We start from the raw sequence: 21,251 nt of genomic DNA, 5'->3' as shown, positions 1-21,251 counted from the left end.
TCCCCCCAAGAGCACAAAGGCCTTAAGGGTCTTATTTCTTTTCCCCCTGTGTATAATCCCTAAAAGCCCCTTTCCCCTAGCTTCAAACACACCCCCCCCTGTGATTTAACCTTTAAGCCCTTTCTTACGGGCTTCAAAAACCCTTTCACCCCCTTCATGTGCCTTACAAAACCCTTTTTATTACCCCCCGTGTTTAAAGCATTATATACCCCTTCCCATAGTTGGAACCCAACCCCCGTGGTTTTTTTAAATTTTCCTTTAGCCTTCCTCATTGGCCTCGGAATCATTTCCCCCCCTACGTATGTAAACCCTCATAAGCCCCTTTTCTCCTAAATTGCCTAAGGGTCCTTAGACCCTTACTTATAACCTTTACGGTTATTATTTTCCGTTAAAGCTCTCCTACACCTTGTGTCTTTTCCACACCTTTTTATTCCCGTTTGTGCGAGCTTACAAAGGCCATTAAGCCTTCCCCATGGCTTCAATGGGTCTTAGTTGTAAAAGTCTCTAAAAAACCCTTTCGAATTCCTGAATTCAAGGAGGGAGCCTTCCAATAACTATTTTTGACGAACGGTGCAAGGGAGTGACGGTGGAATTCTAAGGAGGAGTTGTAAAGCTACTTCCACGTTCGAAAAACTACAATTGCGATGCCTCCTAAGAAAGTCCAAGGCGTAGCCGCGGGAGGGTCATCTCCCGGTATCCATGTGGATATCTCACCCCAAAACCAGGTTTTTCTTCTTGGCTTTAATTCGGTTTTAAGTCGATCATATAAAGAGAAATTGTTAGGGATAGGATATATTTGTCTGAGTTATTTGTAATGAAGGAGTTTAGCTTATTTGAATGAATAATAATGTATAGAACTTAGTTTCCTTCAAATTGCATCAAGCATTATAAATTACAAGCAAGATTATCCATTTACTATAGTAGTATATTTTAGTTAAATCCTAAAGGTATAGAAATTAGATCTTGCACCATTAGTCTTATTCCTTTCGCAACGAATCATTGTAAATGATTAAATTCATGAAAGCTTTCTTTCGTTGCTCAAATTACTAGGAAGTTATCATTGCTAATTGCACATCGTAGCAAGGGAAATGTTTGTTATTTGGCATGAGTTCATCTGCAAGAAAAAAGGAAGTTTAAATTGAACTGTATTGACTGAAAAGTAAATTGTCACAAGATAGCAAAATTATGACAAGACGATTAATGTTACCTTCCAAAAAGTTATCCAAACCAATCTAAACATAGAAATATTCATACCCTAAGCACTTGACTATTTTCCTTATTGTAGGGTCAAACAAATTCGTAAAGATAAAACTCGTTAATATCAACTCCCTTTTTCTCCTTAAAGCCCTTAGCAACTAATCTGGCCTTATATGCTGACTCATGGTAACAAAGGGTACTCATCAACTTGTATACCCACTTGCATAGCAATGCACACTTTTCCTTACGTAGAAATTTAAGTTCCACATATGGTTCTTTCACAACAAGTCAAAATCAGACTACATAGTTCTCTCCCAGGAGTAAGAATCACCGCTACGCAAAGCCTCCTCATAGATACGTGGCTTAGTCAAGTTTGTCACCATGACATAATCCATAGAGGGCTCATAGCAATCAAGAGTATATGAAGCTCTAGCAAAGCACGTCAAAATTGGTTGGCAGGCCCAAAGGGCATGTTCTTTTTTACCAACATTATGATCTTGCACAATAGGTGGGTCCTCGGCCACTACGTCATCAACAACTGTAGTAGTTCTCTCACTAGGGCTAGCTATATTGAGACAAGAGGCTCCTCCTAAAATATCACCCTGCTATCTCAATCACCTACTTTGGTTTTATATGCATCTTATCCTCATGGAAGATAGCATCATGGATGTGGATAACCTTCCAAGCCTAGGGATCCGAAAGATCATAGCCCATCTCATCTATATCCCTGTATCCAAGAAAGATGTGTTTGATGGACTTGGGATCCATTTTATTGTTCTTGTCTTTAGGAATATGGTAGAAATCCTCATATTCAAAGACTCACAAGTGTCCCTACGAGGGAGGTTTTCCAAACCATACTTGCTTTGCAACTCTACCACCAAGAGACCAATGCATGAAGATATATTAATGAGATGCATGACAATGGTAATTGCCTAAGCCAAAAGTGTTGTAGTAAGCCTACCAGACTAAGCATACTATGGACTCTTTCTTGCATAGTCCTATTCATGCACTTTGCAATACCATTCTAGGATAGGGTACATGGGGTGGTCAACTGATGCTTAATACTCCTCTCATCACATAGCTACTCAAAAGCCTTCGAGACATATTCACCCCCATTGCTAGATTGTCAGTATTTTAGCCTATACAAAGATTAGTTCTCAACCATGGTAGAAAAGTGCTGAAACAAAGGCAAAATAAATTATTTTTTCTTAGTGGAATATGTGTAAACCTTATGCAAAAAATCATCTATGAATGTACCAAAATGCTTTGCACGTCATCCAATGATTGATTGGGCATGTGGCTATAAATATTTGAATGCACAAGAGCTAAAGGCTCACCCACACAAGTAGAATGAATATTCTGATGCGAATTATGAGTCTATCTACCATAGAGACAATGATCACATGAATCAAATTACAGTAATCCAAAGGCAGGAGATAATTCAAATGGGTCAATACTTTCATTCCTTTCAAAGACATGTGCCCAAGGCGATGATGCCATACATATATATGTGAAAGATCACTCACAACCAATACATGATCAATATACTTAGAAACAAGCAAAGGGTAGACACTCTTAACCTTGGCCATTCTAGCAAAAACAAGACTGACATGGGTGATCTTCTATGAAGATTCACCAAAGGTTATATGGTACTTGTCATTATCCAACTGTTTAGATGAAATAAGATTCTTTGGAAAATTAAGCTAGGACATTATGTATATGATGAAGCATAATCAAAGCACAAGCTAACATTTCCTATACCAATGATATCCAATGAAGTATCATCCCCTAGACAAATATAGCCCATAATAGTATGGTAGTTATGAAACCAATGGTGATAAGGAGTAGCATGAAAGGAAGCCCTCGAATCAAGAAGACAGTACTGAGAGTAACCGAATGGTGCATCAATTGAGTGACATCAACAAGTGATGAAGTTGTAAGAATGTAGTCATCAAAACTGTACACCAATGCATTTATCTCCTCAATCTTCACATTCAACTGAGGTACAATCTCAGTGAACTTTGCATTTTCGTGTAATTTTTCCTTGCCTTTCTGATTGCACCTATCATTATAGGGAACTCCATGATAAGACTGTGTTGACCAAATATATCAGCCATTCATCATCATCGATTAATTTGGAGGATTGGACTTCAAAGTTAGAATCTTATATTGACATTTTCCTTAAGTTAGATGATCAAAATATTCTTCTCGTTATAGTTCACCCCTTGAGGGCTTTGCTCATATATGGTTGAGGTACATAAAGAGGAAAAATCAGTAGGTTGATACTTGGGAGGAATTTAAAGCTAAGATGGCTTAAGTATTCATCTATCCCATTAAGAAAGACAAGTTGCCTAGAAAATGTTATTAGTTGGATCAAAGAAGCCTATCATCTAGAGAGTATACAAATTAGCTCTTGAATCTTACCATGTATGTAGAGAGTGTGAGTTTCGATGCAAAGTTGCATAAATATATTTATGGTCTGGAACCTAACTTGTTAGTTGATATTACAAGCCAAAAACCTACCACACTATTCCATGCTATTGAGCTAGTAGAGAGGTATGCTTGTAGGTACAATCTGTTATGTGTTCCTGGGCTATGAGTTCCAAGTGCTTTAGTATCTTTGGAGGACATGAGAAATTGCTAATATAAAGTAATATATCTATACTCTTATCCATTGTTACATGGGGGGTCTTCATGAATTCATTAAATTGAGGGGTGGATAAACCTACAATATTTATGCTTTTGGGGAGAGGGACAAGTTGATCATGCTTCTAGAAGGAAAAGAAAGAGATTCGGAGAAAGGTGGTGTTCTTTTTGCAAAAGGACAGAATGGGGAAAGTTGAAGAGCATAGAAGGAAAGGATGCTTTTGGGATTAGGAGAGGAGCCTGATTGGAATGGCATGAGAACTGAAAGTGCAGGTCACACTTATTAGGGAGGAGCTTTCACTTGCTTTCGATATATTCTAGAGCCATGTATTTCATGGGGAATACTACTCATCAGAGAATAACAAAGAGCGTAGCCATAGCCATAGCACCAAATCAGCTTGCAGGACAAGGGATGTTCATCAAAAGGAGGTGAAGGCAGCTTTGAAGGCTAGCGTGTGATCATGTAATTGAAGAGACCTATATTATTCTGTGTCTACATGTATGGGGTAGAACTTAGTAGAGCACATGCAAATCATGAAAAAGTAGTAGAGGAGGATGTATGCTTCATGGCTTCAATGACCGCAATTCCAATTTCAAGTGGACAACATAATCAAAGCATTAAATGCATTGGCTATAATCTAATTTGGGTACCAGTCTAGTTTGCTAGCTAGGATCAAACAATGTGTTTTGTAGCAATTATCATCAACAACAAAGCCTTTGATTTTAGAGGCAACACGTCAATTTTAGCTACTAATTTAAGTAGTTCGAGTGCAGTTACTGGAGTTTGATAAAGCTAGAAGCATCCATCTAGTTTGATGTCCATCTTGCAAAATTTGTTGAATAGATAGTGGCTTTCTTGATTGCACTATTGGTAGATCTATCATGATTAATGGTGTGTGATCCGTTCTACTGCCCTTTGAGCTAAAGATGAAGAGGATTCTATAGTGAATTCAACAAGTTATCTGCCATCACATTTTATACATCTATTCCTATTAATATTGACAACCCAAACTTGATTGGAAAAAGAGGAGCAAGGCAACACAAAACATACTAGCTTAAAGAAGTAGCTTTAAGATATTAGCAAGAATCTCGTTGAAAGCACATAGAAGAAGAGAATTGAAGAAGAGCAAAAAAGAAGGAAATTCGAAGAAACATTGTCATTGCAAGCTAGACAATCGCAAGATTAAAGTGAAAACCAACTCCAAGTTTTATAATACTTCTTGAAAACTATGTCTAATCTCGTTGACACATGCCTTTCTCATTGAGCCCCTTTGAGAGTGCATTGACATGTTTTTATTATCATGTTAGAATGAACCACTTTAGTCAATTCTCTCTCTTTTATAACCTTTTTTTAGTTTGCTTCAATACTCTTTTTTCGGCATGCTATATCTCGTTGCTTTAGTGTGAAGCACATTTGGAAATATTTTTTAAAGCAAAACACATAAGTTAAGGATATAATGATGCTAGGATTATTTTAAACATCTAATTTTCTCCAAATTAAAGAAAAGAAAATTTCAAAATGCTTATGGAGTACATAAAAGAGAAGTGTTCTTGCAATTGTACTAATCATAAAAGAGAAGTGTTTGCCTTTATACCAAATAGCATTGAACAATGTGCACTAGTAGTACATTGTTGAGATCATATTAATGATTTAGTTAAAGATGAAACATATGAAATTATTATATCATATATAACTAAAGATAATTTAATTATAAGTATGTCTCACCTTTGATAAGCAACCTCGTGCATATTCCCACTCCTCTTGCGATATATCCATCGCCTTCTCTTTTTCCATCTTCTCCATTTCTTCATGTAGCCAATCTATATCAATTTGACGTGGAAGAGCACTTAAATGTTCTAGATATGGGACATTACATCCATGTCTAGCATGAAATGCCTGCCTTTCGCTTACTCTTCTTGCCCTTGCTTCTTTATATAGTGTCACCCATTTGCTCATTACTTCATTGTTAAGCCCATTCTACACCTTGGTCACCACTACAATGTGTGCTGCGCCTTCTCTGAGGCCACATCCATTGAATAATGTCACAAAATGTCACAAAACCTTACGAGACACATCCACTGATTTCATCTCCTCGTTGTATCTTGGTTCACCACAAATAGGACACTGTCTTGTAGATGCATGATCCCCATGAAACAAGATGCAATCATTGACATATGCATGGATCTTAACGTAATCGAGAACTCCAAGAGATGTCAAGAAATGCCCTGCTTGCTCCCTTTTAGTTTGTAATTTATTTCCATTTGGAAGCATTTGTGACAATAACCTACATATATTGTGCAAACAGAGTTAACAAACCACAAATATTGTCTAGAAGCATTTATGAATTAATATCAAATGATACATACTTCAATAATGCATTCAAGCTAGCATTACTCCATCCATAAATGGTTTGTAAGTTCAGTATATCGAGAGATGCACGTAGAATAGAGTATGTGCAACCTTTGTACAATGAAGTTTTCGATGCTATGTGTAGCGGGTCATCTGTCTCTCTAGTGGCGCCCTCCCCCCGAACCTCATGGGAAAATGAATCATGCACCATGTTGTTCAAAATCTCTTCCTCCAAAACTTGATGGGGCATTTGAAGAGAGCTACTATCATTGTCATCAGTCTCCACTCTTCTTGAGAACTCTACCTCCTCGCATCGATACTTCGTAGCCTCTTGACGCCCTGGAGGGACCATTTGATGATGTTGTACCACATCTTGCTCAATTAAAAAAAGGAGGTTTTGTTTAATGGTGAAGATGCAACATAGACCAATAATATTTGTGCAAATAAAGCAGTAAAAATTACTGGGTCTTTTTCTTGGTCCCACTCTTCGTACATGCTGAGGTGTGACATTGTGATTCAACGTGATAAAAAAAACATCCTCGACAATGATCACACATACATTTGATTTTCCATCGTAGCCAAGTGTCTCGATTGTGAAGATGCAATGTCTCGTCCTCATCACTGGAGGATGTACTGTTTGTTTACTCAACATGTTCTATACTAGTAGAAGATGACGACATAATTACACCTAAATCATAAGGACATATATGATTTCATTTGGTATATATGTCATATTCCCTAAATATTTTGATACTTACAACATGGAGACAAACATTCTGATATTGAAAGACTAGGAAAGTCATGTTGATCCAAAAATAACCATAAGCTAGCATTTTAATAAGTTAAATTGTAATTGCGCGTCTATCAGCACGTGTAATATGTTTTATCTGTGCATATAGATGCGCAATTATACGTGCTTACATACGCGCCATGCGAATATAATTTTTTTTTTAAAAAAATTATGGCTTACTTTTCAAACCAATGCTTTTCTGTGTTTTTTGCGTGTTTTCTGTAGTTCGAGCTCGACATCACTAATCATGTCTATCTATCACTTCATGAAGACAATGAGGGAAGAAAATAATAGTAAAAAAAGGACAGGAGGAAGAAAGATCCAGAGAGTAAAGAACAAGAGCCAAACAGCAAGGAAGAGAAGAAGAATCAAGCAACCTACCAAGGGAAGGGAAAATGTAACGTGCCCCCTAGTATCATTCAGGACACGTCTTAGCAGTCCATCGGAAAGGATGTCTAGAAAACTCCGCCCGACACTCCCATGGAATGTTATGGGTTTTGCGATCTAGGTCTTTCCACGTCTGCCACGTAGTGGAAGTATCCTGGTCGTTCCCACTTAGGATCAACCGGAATTAGGGTTTTCCTGATTGGTCATTAGCTAACAGCAACTAGCGTCAGACCCGAGCGAACTACTTTACGCAGAAACGCCAGGTCCGAAGCGGATTCACGCTGCACTTGGTTCAAGGAGAATGGGAAACGAGAGGGATACAAAGCTCAACCTCTCTGCCATAAGGCATAGTCCCATTCCGTTCCCCTAAAATAGCGTAAATCAGGTAAGACGTAACTCTAGGTCATCGTTCTTGTTATTCGTTTTGATGATGATGATCATCCCACTGTTCTTCGAGATTTTTAAGAAAAGTTCCCGGCTAACCGGGACCACCCAACCATAGGACGGACCCATGGCCCATCCTCCGCACTTTCCTCGGTTTGTTTTAGTTATGTAATTATCTAACACATTAATTTGACATATAACAATCAGCTTCTTTAATTAACCCCGTTAAGCACTAGTTCCTTCACGTAATCTTATCACGTGACATAGAAAAACAATATCAAGCAAGTTCTTTCTTTACATATCATCATTTTATCTTTGAAATACAAGGAGTTCCGCCCGTAGGTTTGTCCATAATCCGCCCGAAGGCTATCCAGTAATCCTCAGGGATCACTATTCCAAGCTTCCGCCTGTAAACTAGTATGCGGGCCTCGAGATCCAATCCTGAGTAACGTTAGCCTCTTGTGCAGGACCCGGAAGGCGAGGGATTTACGGCCAGAGCCCCCCCTGGCACCCAAGCGTCCTCGTGCTCCAATTAGAGCTCAACGGAGAGACCTCTCACGGGGGTTCGGTCCACGTTCCCGGTGCGGTCAACAACCCCCTTGGTTAGGGTCAAGCAAGCAGTACATTGGGGGTAACTGAAGCTGTCTCTCCCTTCAGGCCTTTAACCTGAAGTATAGGTACTCATTTAATTTGTAATTCATAATTTAAACAGAGCCCTAAAATCTCTAGCAAGCACAAACATTTACGTTAATCAACCGAGTTGTTTGGCAAACTGCTAAGGAAGTGTTCTTTCCTTCTGAGTGTATCAGCACTTGTTCCCAAGGTGTCTTGTAAATTGGCAAGATCTTTTACATTCCGGTGTAGGGCATACCCAACTTGGTTAACCCTAAGTTCCTTAGATATACTAATTTTTGGTTTACAACTTTCCTTATTTAGAAGGATATTCAAAAATACGTCTTTTTGCAAGATAACTTGCGTAGGGATCTGCCATCCTTGATGAGGGTTTTTACCCTTTCTCATTGTGAATCAATCACAAGACTAAATGATTTCGTACTTGTTGCGCAAGTCCTGCGATGGAATAATCTGTTTAGATCCTTTAAGCTGACGTATGTCAGGCCTAGGGTTTTTTTCTTTTAAGAACCTTAGGGACAAACCCTAGTTCCTTATCTTTAAGAATTTATAGTCCCTACAGTAAGGAAAGTAGTCAAGTGTTTAGGGTATGAATGTTTCTATGTTTAGATTGGTTCAGTTATCTTTTGGAAGGTAATATTAATCGTCTTGTCACGGTTTTGCTATCCTTGTGACAATTTACTTCCCAGTCAATACAATTTAATTTAACTTCCGTTTTCCTTAAAGATGAACTCATGCTAAATAACAACATTTGCCTTGCTAAGATGTGCAATTAGCAAAGATAACTTCCTAGTAATTTGAGCATCGAAAGAAACCTTTCATGAATTTAACCATTTACAATGATTCGTTGCGAAAGGAATAAGACTAATGGTGCAAGATATAATTTCTACACCTTAGGATTTAACTAAAATATACTACTATAGTAAATGGATAATCTTGCTCGTAATTTATAATGCTTGATGGAATTTGAAGAAAGCTAAGTTCTATACATTGTCATTCATAAGCTAAACTCCTTCGTTACAAATAACTTGAACAAATATATCCTATCCTTAACAATTTTTCTTTGCATGATTGACTTAAAACCGAATTAAAGCCAAGAAGAAAAACCTGGTTTTGGGGTGAGATATCCACATGGATATCGGGAGATGACCCTCCCGCAGCTACACCTTGGACTTTCTTCGGCGGCATCATAGTTCGAATGTGGGATAGCCTTTTCCTCTTTCTTCTGGAATTCCACCGTCTCTTTGGATCAAAAAAAGTTTATGGGTGAGTGTGGTTTTGCAACCAGGGAACCCTTGGAGGATTTTGACTTGGGGTAGAAGGAATAGAAAGCACTTATTCTCCTTCCTTCCCTTTCTTTTATCTTTTTCCCACTCTTCCTCCTTCACTCCTTCTTTTCACTCCCTCTACTTTCCCTCTCTATCTTTTATCTTTTCCCACTCTTCCTCCTTCACTCCCTCTTTTCACTCCCCCTACTTTCCCTCCCTATCTTTTATCTCACGGCTACTTTTCCCTTACGGGATATCATTCGAGGCCATGATGATGATTTGGATTTTTAGGTTCAGGGGGGGAAAAATAATAAGGGGGATACGGGGGACTAAGAGGAAAGCTTAGGGAGTTGTGGGAAAAAAAAGAAAAGAGTTATGAGGGGGGTTGAAAAAGGGTTAAAAGGGTTATAAGGGGGTGATAAGGCTTAGGGGAATAAGACACGGGGGGGGGGGGGGGGGGGGGGGGGGGGGGGGGGGGGGGGTAGGTTCCCAAAGTCAAGGGAGGGGCTTAAGGGGAAAAGGGAATTTAAAATCCTAGGGGGGGTGTGTGGTTCCAAAAAACATGGGAAGGGGCTAAGGGGATTTTTGAAACCCGGGGGGGGGGGGGGGGGGGGAAACAAGGGGGCTTAGGGGGGATTAAAACCGGGGGGAAAAAAAAGGGGTTTAGAGGGATTAAACCCGGGGGAAAGAAAAGGGGCTTAGGGGGTAGTAGGGTATAGGAAGGGGGGTTAAAGAGGCCCCCCGTTCGGAAGCTTCCAAGCTTCCAGAAGCTTGGGGGGGTGGTTATGGCCGTCCGTCTTGACGGCTAAATGGGAGGCGGCTTCACGCTCACCCTCTTCTCTGCAGCAGTGACTCGACGCAGCAGAGGGACGGCTTCTTCCCTTCCTCACACGACCCTCCTTCCTCTCTCCCTCACGGCTAACAGCCTCCCACTCTACTTCACGGCTGCCCAGCGTCAGAGTATCCCCTCTTCTCTCCCTCTCTCCGCAGACTGACGGCCTCCCTGATTTAAATAGGGGAGGGGAGGGGGATCCTCCCTCCCCTGCGTGTCATCATGCATGCTTCCCCCCCCTCGCTCTAGGCTCCACCAAGGAGCTTACTCAATCCTTCTATTCCCCTCCCCCTCCAGCCGACTGACGAGCTGGAGGGATAGGGGGGGAATTTTTTTAAAAATAAATAAATTCATTTATCCAAATTCATATTCATTTTGAGGCAGTTCATGTTGAGATATCGAGCTCCACTCGTGATATGCCAGGGTGACCGTTGTGCATTTATGTCACCGACTTGTCAGTTGCATATGCGGTTGGTACACCGCCCATGAATAATAGCTAGATGACAGCTATCCTTCTCTACTCTAGTTCGTGGCTCAGTTTGTATGCCACCTTAGTTATTTGAGTTTGGTTTGAGACCCATATATAGGGTTCTTCTATTTCTTTGTAATAGAGTTCTTTTGGCTTACATAACTAAGAAAAGGAAAATTGTTTTCAGCCTCCACCCTTGTGTGTATTCCCCCATTGTGCAAGCAAGAAAGCTACAAGTGAGACTCCTTCCTTCTCTCCCACAATCTTGACATGGTATCAAAGCCTTGTTCGTGGTAAGGAGCTCAAGAAAGCAAGCCAAGCTCGCGGTGTTCTGGTAAGAAGAGCAGTGTTGCTTTCATTTTCTGTTTTGGGAGCAGATCTCTGCAGGTAGCACAGCCGAAAATTGCAAGAGTGCATTGTCTCGGGTTGAGACACCCTTCGCGGTGAAGCAAGAGGGCAGTATATGCTACGGGAGGGGGCTTTAGCCCATGGCAACCCTGTTTTTTTGATTTGAGGCCATTTCGGGGCCTGTTTTGGAGGCGGAAGTTTTCTGCACGCACTCAGGAAAAGACCCTATTTTATGCTGTGCGACCACTATTCTACAGGTCGGTGAAAAGTTACTGTAGAAATTGCATCGTATGCTTGTGCGCAGAGACATTGGGAGTTTCAGAATCATCCTTGGTTCTTGTTTATGCAAAATCGTCACTAGGAAGTGACTGTGTGGTCAAATACCACTTTCGCCAGTTTTGCAGATTTGCCCTTGTGAGGGTGAAGCTGAGTTTTTTGCAGTGACAGAATTTTTTGCAGTGTTCTATAATGGCGTCTGATTCTCTTTCACAGATTGTAATTGAAAAGCTTGACAAGAACAACTTCCAGGCATGGAAGTTTAGAATGACGAATTTCCTTATGGAAAAGGATATTGGAAATTTGTTGCAGGAAATGAAGAAGAACCAGTTTTTCCTGATGTTCCCAATCAACAGCAAATGCAGGCATTTAAAGCATGGCATGAGAGAGCTAGGAAAGTTATGTACTAGCTGTCTATTAGTATTTCAGACTCTATGATTGTGCATATTTAGGATGCAAGTATGCCAAAGGAGGCATGGGATACTTTGTCAAAAATGTATAGCACAAATACGCAAGCCAGGAAAATGCAGCTCAAGCAAGAGTTGCATAATGTGCAAAGAGAAAGTATGAGCATCAATGACTACCACATGAAAGTAAAGAAGATTGCAGATGCACTTACTTCCATTGGGTCGCCAGTGGAAGATGATGATTTAGTTTCTGTGATCTTGAATGGTCTAGGAAAGGATTATGCACAGTTTCGGACATCCATTTCAGTTCGTGAAAGATTTCCTGATTTTGAGGAGTTAATTGCTCTTCTAATTTCTGAGGAGCAGAGAAATGGTGGTGCATCTTCTTCAGGAGGAACTTCAAAAGAAGTTGTCTTCTACTCAAATGCTGGAAGAGGTAGAGGCAGAGGTAGAGGAGGCCGATTTGGAGGCCGTGGTAGAAATCAGAATATGCAGCAAACTCAAAAAAACCAGTCCTATGGAGGAGGACGTGGTAACTCTAGAGGCAGGGGGAGCCAAAGAGGTCGTGGTGGATGGCAAAGAGGCCAAAATGCAAACAGCAATGTTGAATGCTACTACTATGGTAAAATGAGTCATATGGCTAAAGACTGCTATAAAAGGCAGAATGACATCATGAATGGGAAATTGCAACAAGGGAATTATGCATCTTCTAGTGGATAGGGTGATGACAGAAAGGAGCATTTGTTTATGGTGCAGCACATGAACAATTCTGTGACAAGTGCAGAAGAAAGCAACGATGTGTGGTATGTTGACTCAGGTGCATCAAACCACATGACAGGTCATGCAGAATGGATGAAGGATGCAAGGAAAATAAAAAAACCAGGATTTGTGGAGACTTGTGATGATACTGCACATCCTATTGTGCAAATTGGAAAAATTCCTTTGTCAATGCAGGATGGGAAAAAGAAATACTTGTCCAATGTATTTCATGTCCCGAATATCACCAAGAATCTGGTTTCTGTTAGTCAAATGGTTGAGCAGGGCTTGCAGGTCAGATTTAATCCTCATGGATGCTTTGTTGAGGATATGAAAAATAAAGGTCGCTTGATAGCAAAAGGAAAGAAAAAGGACAGAATGTTTACATTGGATGCAGACATGTCTGAATTGAGTGCAGCAATGTTTGCACATGGGACCGGTGTAGTTGCAGATATTGATATCTGGCATAAACGCATTGGTCATATTAATGTACAACGACTTAAATCAATGCAGGCCCAAAATATTGTTGCAGGATTGCCTAAATTCAAGGTTGCAGAAATGCATAAGGTATGTGAAGCCTATCAGTTTGGAAAACATGCAAGGAAACCGTTTCCTAGACATGTTCAAGAGAGTAAGAAGCCATTGGAATTAATCCACTCTTATGTGTGGACTACTAAAGCTACATCTCTTGGAGGCTGTCATTATTTTGTCACTTTTATTGATGACTATAGCAGAAAATTTTGGGTGTATTTTATGAAAAAGAAAAGTGAAGTTTTTGGGCATTTCAAAACTCTTAAAGCTATGGTTGAAAAAGAAACAGGCCTGCAAATAAAATGCCTAAGGTCAGATGGAGGGGGAGAGTACCTCTCAAATGAGTTTGCAAGGTTCTTGCAGGAGCATGGCATATAGCAGCAATATTCATGTAGTCATACCCCACAACAAAATGGAATTGCAGAAAGGAAAAACAGGCATATTGGAGAGGTATCTCGTGCCATGCTCAACGAAAAAGACTTGCTAGATTTTTACTGGGCTGAAGCAGTTGCTACAGCAGTCTACATAATGAACAGGACTCCCACTGCAGCAATACATGGGATGACTCCAGAGGAGAGGTATACTGGTAGGAAACCAGATATTTCTCATTTGAAAATTTTTGGTTGCATTGCCTATGTACATGTGCCAGATGAGTTGAGATCCAAGTTGGATCCAAAAGCTGAGAAGTGCATCTTTATTGGTTACTCTCTGCAGCAAAAAGGGTATAGATGCTATAACCCTTCTACTCGTAAGTTCACAGTGAGCAGAGATGTTGTTTTTGATGAGATGAGTAGCTGGTATAAACCAGTAAATGTGATTGATGATGTAGATGCACAAAATGGTAATGTTGCACAGAATTCCCAGCAGCAGTCACAAAATATTAGTGGACCTGGAGCGTCCTCTAGCAGTGATTCACATTCTTCGCCATGGACAGGCAGATTGAGATCAGGAGAATCTTCTCAAAGCAATGCAGATAGTGGTATGCAGGTATCACGAAAAGGAAAAGAGAAGGTTGATCAGCCCATGTTTGATGTGAATGCAGGTCACTCTTATGTGGATGGTGAATCCAGTGGCTCAAAACAAAGCATTGATGATGAGTTGGGTATTCCTTCTATTGTTACACTTGGAGTAAGGAAGACCAGGGATGTTTTGAGAGCACCTGGGAGTGAATCTACTTTGCGCAGGTCTACGAGAGCTAGGTATCCTGTGGATAGGCTGAAATATGATGGATTTATAGCCATTCACTATGCATATATGGTCAAAGTGATACAGGAACCAGAACCCACTTCTTTTGAGCAAGCCATGGGAAAAGAAAAATGGGAGAAAGCCATGGATGAAGAAATGGATGCCTTGGAAGCAAATGCTACATGGGAATTGGTACCTTTGCCTAAAGGTAAGAATGCAATTGGCTGTAAGTGGGTTTATAAGGTGAAGCACAATGTAGATGGTTCTGTAAACAGATACAAGGCAAGATTAGTAGTCAAGAGGTATGCACAAACATATGGCATTGACTATGAAGAAACATTCAGTCCGGTTGCAAGGATGGCAACCGTAAGAGCAGTCATTGGTATGGCTACATCAAAGGGATGGTCTTTACATCAGATGGATGTAAAGAATGCCTTCTTGCATGGTGATTTGCAAGAAGAGGTCTATATGGAGCAGCCACCAGGTTATGTGCATGATGTTCATCCTGAGTTTGTTTGCAGGTTGAAGAAAGCCTTGTATGGCTTGAAGCAAGCACCTAGAGCATGGTCTGACAAGATAGGATAGTATCTTGTCACTATTGGCTTTCAGATTTCCAAGGCAAATTTCTCACTTTATGTGAGAAAAACAGAGAAAGGTATTATGGTACTTGTCATTTATGTTGATGATTTGATTATGACAGTGACAGTGATGAAGATATCCTTCATGTGAAAATGCTATTGAAGTAGAAGTTTGAGATGAAGGATTTGGGAGAGCTGCGTTATTTGTTGGGCATTGAGGTGATTAGATCACCAAGTGGGATACAGCTCTTGTAGAGGCAGTATGGATTGGACATGCTATCCAAATATGGGATGACACGCTGTAAGCCTATTTCAGTTCCTTTGGAGCAGAATGTAAAGTTGAGCACAGATGCAGGTGAGCTTCTGGAAGACCCTACTATGTACAGACGCATAGTAGGAAGCTTGATTTATATGACTATTACCAGGCCAGATTTGAGCTATGCTGTTGGATTGGTAAGTCAGTTTATGCAGGCTCCAAGGAAACCGCATTTGGATGTGGCTAGATGCATACTCAGGTATGTGAAGTCCACATTGCAGTATGGACTATTTTATGAGACTAGGGTACAGATATAGTTGCATGGATACACTGATGCTGATTGGGCTGGTAGTATTTCTGATAGACGATCTACCAGTGGGTATGTGTTCTCTTTTGGGAGTGCTGCAGTCACTTGGAGCAGCAAGAAACAGCCTACAGTTGCCTTGTCGATCACAGAGGTTGAGTACAGGGGTGCAACAATGGCTGCATGTGAGGTAGCTTGGTTGCATAAGCTACTTTATGATATGCATCAGTCTACAGATGGGCCAGTTGTCATTTATTGTGACAACATGAGTAGTATACACTTGGCAAATAACCCAGTCTATCATGCTAGAACAAAGCACATTGAGGTGCATTATCACTATGTGCGGGAGAGGGTTTTACGAGGTCTTATTGATCTAGTTTATGTCAGCACAGAGGATCAGGTAGCTGACATATTCACGAAGGCATTGAGCGCAGAGAAGCTGCGCAAGTTCAGAGACTTACTTGGTGTGCAGGAATTGGGATTGAGCTCGAGGGGGAGTGTTGAGATATCGAGCTCCACTCATGATATGCCAGGGTGACCGTTGTGTATTTATGTCACCGACTTGTCAGTTGTGCAGATGCGATTGGTACACCACCCATGAATAATAGCTAGATGAGAGCTATCCTTATCTACTCTAGTTCGTGGCTCAGTTAGTATGCCACCTTAGTTATTTGAGTTTGGTTTGAGACCCATATATAGGGTTCTTCTATTTCTTTGTAATAGAGTTCTTTTGGCTTACACAACTAAGAAAAGGAAAACTGTTTTCAGTCTCCACCCTTGTGTGTATTCCCCCATTGTGCAAGCAAGAAAGCTACAAGTGAGACTCCTTCCTTCTCTCCCACAATCTTGACAGTTCACGCGCGTGCTTCTATTAGCGAATCGAAATATTACAGAAAAGGAGGAAAAGGAGCTTGCAACCTAGCCGCCACCCGTCGGAACAAGCAAAGAAGGTGAGTTCTTGTTCTCTCTCTCAATCTTCTTTGCTTTCTCTTTGTCCGTTTGTCTCTCTCTCTATCTCTCTCTCTCTTTACATGCTTCAGACTATCATCTATGGAGGTTTTTTGCGCATTTTTTATAACAGTTTGAAAAATATGGTCCGACTTTGCGCGTCTGTAGGCACGTCTAGATGACAGTGTAGACTCATTTTTAGACGCGTATATAGACGTGCTAATAGACGCGTGTATAGATGCGGGTATAGATGCAGCATGTAATATGTTTTATCTGCATAGGGTAGTAATGGATTTTTGCTTGTGTAGATGTGCAATCCTGGATCTTCCTGCACTGATCCTGAGTTGGAACACATGAACAACACGTTAGCGGAGTTTTCTAGAGGTGTTAGTAGTTTTTTTGGAGGTTTTCTGAATAAGGAGCAATTCATAGGAGAGATGACCAGTTATCTTGATCGTCCTCCCACTGCAGAGGAGGTTTTTAGTGTCATGTCTGGGACATCTATCACATCTTTGCCTAGCACTGCTGCACAAATGCCAAACCTTGGCACACCAAACCTTGGTACACCTCTACTAACAGGTACTCCACGCACTATGCATACACACAGATCAGCTGATGCACATGGATCAGCTGAAGTACATGGATCGGCTGAAGCACGTGTATCTGCAGAAGCATGTGCATCGAGTGAGGTAGAGGATAGAGCCCGTCGAGGAAGGAGGGAGAGTCTTGCAGGAGGACGAGGAGATCGAGGGCTTTGTGGGGGTTGCCATGGAGGTGGCTCTCGATCACCCTCACCAGGAAATGAGAGAGGTGAGCCTCCACAAATGTACTACTCTATCACAGATGTTGGTGGTATCTTGCATAACCCTCAAGGGAGGGAAGTGATAGCCTACTTGAGGAGTGTCATGCATGCCACATACAAAGATTGTATGATTCCCTTCAAGCACCAAAAAAGTGGTTTGTGGCAAGAGGTACTACGGGCAGTACATAGAAGGTACCCTAATCCCGAGAATTCACGATTCTCAGATGATTGGAGATAGTCAAAGATGAGAGACACGCTTCATAACAAGAGGTCTCACCTTATGATGCACGCCAAGGAGTCACTGGGGAGACAAGAGCAGGGGTGCCCTGGATATGGCTAACCACCCAATTGCCACTACAAGGAGTGAAAAGAGGCCAAGAAGAGAGCAGCAGAGAAAAGGACAAGTCGCCAGCATGCAGAGGCGCAACGTATCTAGATGGCAACCATGGGATTGTTGCATTATGGATCGGGTGGCAGGGAGTCATGGGAGGCTGAGTTTGTAAGTATTATTTGATTTCTTTTTTCAAATTAAATTTTGTAATTTGTTTCAATTCATTATGTAGTGTGTTCTAATACGTTGTATGTTAAAATTGTTTTGTAGTATCATATCGTTGGTAGGATGCCTACTCCTAGAGAGGTAGGCTACCATCGAGGTCATAACTGGGCGCCCACTTGGCAGCATTTCTAGAGGAGGGACTGATCACAGAGGAGCAATATAATCGTGCCATGAGGATTTGACTGCCAGAAGAGGTATGTTTTATTTTTTTACATGAAAAGTATAGGTAACTCTAGTTTATTGTTTGTAATGGTATTTATATACCTTAATCCTTTGTGTAGGCGAACCCTGATGCAGTCAAGGATAGCAAAGGGGGGACTAGCAGTAGCGGTGGTGGCACCGGCAATGGCACCGGCACCGGCACCGGTGGTGGTAGCTACAATGATGCCTCTTCTGAGGAGATGTAGAGGAGCCCCATGCATGCATGCCTCCCCTCAGCCTTGCAATTTTCATTTTTGATATGTATTACTTTCAGCTAGTACTTGCGACCATGACCATGCTTGAGGTCACAAGCACTAGAACTTGTCATGTAAAAATTTTTCATCTTTATATGTGAAATTTCGTGTTCTACATTGTTTTGTTTTCAGTACAAAAATCTTCGAAATATGTACAAATGTTTCAGCACAGTACGCTCATCATGTGTTATTATCAATATATGGACTTTGGCTCTCCACATTCTTTGTGGCTTGCAAAGCCACATGCTCTCTGTTTTTTTTTTCATACCTCTGTTTTGCGCGTCTATCCGCACGTCTAAATTGCAGGAAAAATGTGCGTCTATAATCATCCAAAAATTGCAGAGTACACGCCTTTTTAGACATGCAGTTACACACGTCTATAGACATAGAATATGAATATATCTATTTTTTTATAAATATGATTGTATATTTACGGAGCGTTTCGTTGATTTCTTTTCGGCACTATCATAAAAAACATTTGTACTTTTTCAAGGTGTTTTATGATTGTTTTTCAAGTTACTGAAGTATCATATATTACCACTTACAAATACCATGCCTAAGTCTTGTGATGATGCGTGACATGTTTTACAAAAGCTCGACAAGGACTACAACAACATCCATGCATATATCAACGATTGCATACTGTTTCGAGGAGAATACAAGACTATGGAGACATGTCCAAAGTGTGGTGCTCATAGGTATTGACAAGACTTGCAAGGGCAAACCATCCCTCAAAAAGTTCTTAGACACTTTCTGCTCATCCTCCACATGAACCACATGTTTTGTATGTCCAGCATGGCGAGCTTGACAATGTGGCATGCATAGAATAGATCCACATATGGAGTTCAACCAATATCAACAGATTTATGCGCATGGAGCCACATTGACTGTACCAATATCAAACAAGCCAAACAATGCTCTTAAATCTATAACAAGATGTAAAATATCAAATGGATAAATGCAATTTTTTTTAATTTATTCCCCTCCCCAGCCGACTGTTGTGCTGGAAGGGGAGGGGAATAGAAAGAAGCCAAAAGCTCCTCGATGGGAGCTCGCAGGGTGTAGTGCCATGCGTGCTGACACGAAGGAGAGGGAGGATCCCCCCTCCCCTCCCCTATTTAAATCTTGAGTTTCTGCTGCTAGGGAAGAAGGAGGACGCCGATAACAAATGGTGATGTTGCCCAAATCGTCCGTGAGTGCAAGGGGAGGACGCCGTGAGCTGGGAGAGACTATGGTGGGTGCAGTCGATGGGAGGGAGTGCTACTCTGTGCTGTTGTCGTGAGGACGGAGCTGCCGCGGCCATCTGTTAATCCCCCCCTCCCCCCCCGTGGAAGATCCTAGAAGCTTCTATAAAGGAGCTTTTTAAGCCCCCTTTCCCCCTAGCTTTATTACACCCCCCCCCCCCGGTTTTAATTCTCCTAAGGCCCTTTCATCCCCCTTCTTGTCCCTTTCAAAAAACCCTTCCATACCCCCCATGATTTAACCTTTAAGCCCTTTGTTATGGGCTTTGAAACCTTTTCCCCCCGTGTGTCTAAATCCCCCTTTTCGATGGGTATTAGAACCCCTATGTTTTACCCATGAAGCCTTTCTCGTAGGCCTTAAAAAAACCTTATTTTTTCCCCCTGGTGGTAACCCCTATAAGCCCCCTTCCTCTTGAGCCTTGGAACCCATCCCCCTTTGTGTTCTATAAACCCTTAGACCCCCTTTTTGCGTGGATATTGGAATCACCCTTCCCCCCCCCCCCCCAATGATTAAACCTTCTCTAACCCTTCCCTTGTGGCGTATTGAGAACCCTTTTCTCCAAGTTGACCTAAGGGTCCTTCGATCTTACTTATAACTTTTATGGTTACTATATTCCCTTAGAGTTCTCTCCCGCACCTTGTGTCTTTTCCATCCCTTTTCATTCCTCGTTTGAACGAGTCATTAAAAGGCCATTAAGCCTCCCCCATGGCTTCAATAGGTCTTAGTCGTAAAAGATTCTGAACACCCTTTCGAATTCCCGACTTCAAGGAGGGAGCCTTCCAAAAACTACTTTCGACGGACGGTGCAAGGAAGCGACGGTGGAATTCTGAAAAAAGAGTGTAAAGCTGCTTCCACGTTCGAAGGACTACAAGTGTGATGCCTCCTAAGAAAGTCCAAGGAGTAGCTGCGGGAGGTGCATCTCCCGGTATCCATGTGGATATCTCACCCCAAAACCAGGTTTTTCTTCTTGGCTTTAATTCAGTTTTAAGTCAATCATGAAAAAGGGAAATTGTTAGGGATAGGATATATTTGTCCGAATTATTTGTAAAGAAGGATTTTAGCTTATTTGAATGAATGATAATGTATAGAACCTAGTTTCCTTCGAATACCATCAAGCATTATAAATTACGAGCAAGAATATCTATTTACTATAGTAGTATATTTCAGTTAAATCATAAAGGTATAGAAATTATATCTTGCACCATTAGTCTTATTCCTTTCCGCAACGAATCATTGTAAATGATTAAATTCATGAAAGGTTTCTTTCGTTGCTCAAATTACTAGGAAGTTATCATTGCTAATTGCACATCTTAGCAAGGGAAATGTTTGTTATTTGGCATGAGTTCATCTGCAAGGAAAAAGGAAGTTTAAATTGAATTGTATTGACTGAAAAGTAAATAGTCACAAGGATAGCAAAACCATGACAAGGCGATTAATATTACCTTCCAAAAAGATAACCAAATCAATCTAAACATAGAAATATTCATACCCTAAGCACTTGACTACTTTCCTTATTGTAGGGTCAAAAATAAAATAAAATTCGTAAAGATAAAGAACTAGGGTTGTCCCCGAGATTCTTAAAAAGAAACCCTAGGCCCGACATACGTCAGCTTAAAGGATCTAAAACGGATTATTCCATCGTAGGACTTGCGCA

This window comes from Lygodium microphyllum, chromosome 29 (assembly GCF_053477565.2).
Source record: "Lygodium microphyllum isolate KBCC chromosome 29, Lygodium_microphyllum_v1.1.10, whole genome shotgun sequence".
NCBI lineage: Eukaryota > Viridiplantae > Streptophyta > Polypodiopsida > Schizaeales > Lygodiaceae > Lygodium > Lygodium microphyllum.
This window is presented reverse-complemented; position numbering follows the sequence as displayed.